Source organism: Sinocyclocheilus anshuiensis, unplaced genomic scaffold, assembly GCF_001515605.1.
Source record: "Sinocyclocheilus anshuiensis isolate Anshui unplaced genomic scaffold, SAMN03320099.WGS_v1.1 scaffold1101, whole genome shotgun sequence".
Taxonomy (NCBI): Eukaryota; Metazoa; Chordata; class Actinopteri; order Cypriniformes; family Cyprinidae; genus Sinocyclocheilus; species Sinocyclocheilus anshuiensis.
The window spans coordinates 24,850-25,666 of record NW_015558562.1 but is presented as its reverse complement, the minus strand read 5'-3'; positions in this window follow the sequence as shown (position 1 = coordinate 25,666).

Here is an 817-nt window from a genome sequence, read left to right as displayed (position 1 = left end):
TGTGTGTGTGTGTGTGTGTGTGTGTGTGTGTGTGTGTGTGTGTGTGTGTGTGTGTGAGTGTGTGTGTGTGTGTGTGTTGTATAATCTGGATGGACGGAGCATATGGCTCAGAGACTCTCAGGACTTAAAATATGATTAATTTCTTTCCCTCTAATCCACACAGACACATCAGAACAGAGTTCCTCCAATTTCCACACACACACACACGCACACACGCACACACGCACACACACACACGCACACACACACTTCTGTTGACACACATTACTGTTTTCAAGAACAAATACTTATTAAAATTCATCCATCTTTAAAAACAGACATAAACACATATTAAGACTAATTTACCTGCAGCTTGATTTGAAGAAATTAAATCCTGAATGTGACCTTCATCATCATCATCATCAACAGAGTCGCGTCTCATCTGTGAAACACAAACTATCTGAAGAGAATATTAGAAAGACTCTCTCAGTGAACTAAACACTTTCCGTCTCAAAGGTTCTTTGTGGCAAAAGAAGGTTCTTCAGATTATTAAAAGGTCAGAAAGAGTTGGTTCTTTAAAGAACCTTTGACTGAATGGTTCTTTGTGGAACGAAAAATGGTTCTTCCATGGCATCTCTGTGAAGAACCTTTTAAGAACCTTTATTTTTAAGAGTGTATCTATCTATCTATCTATCTATCTATCTATCTATCTATCTATCTATCTATCTGACTATCTATCTATCTGTCTGTCTGTCTCTCTATCTATCTATCTATCTCTGTCTGTTTATCTATCTATCTATCTATCTATCTATCTATCTATCTATCTATCTATCTATCT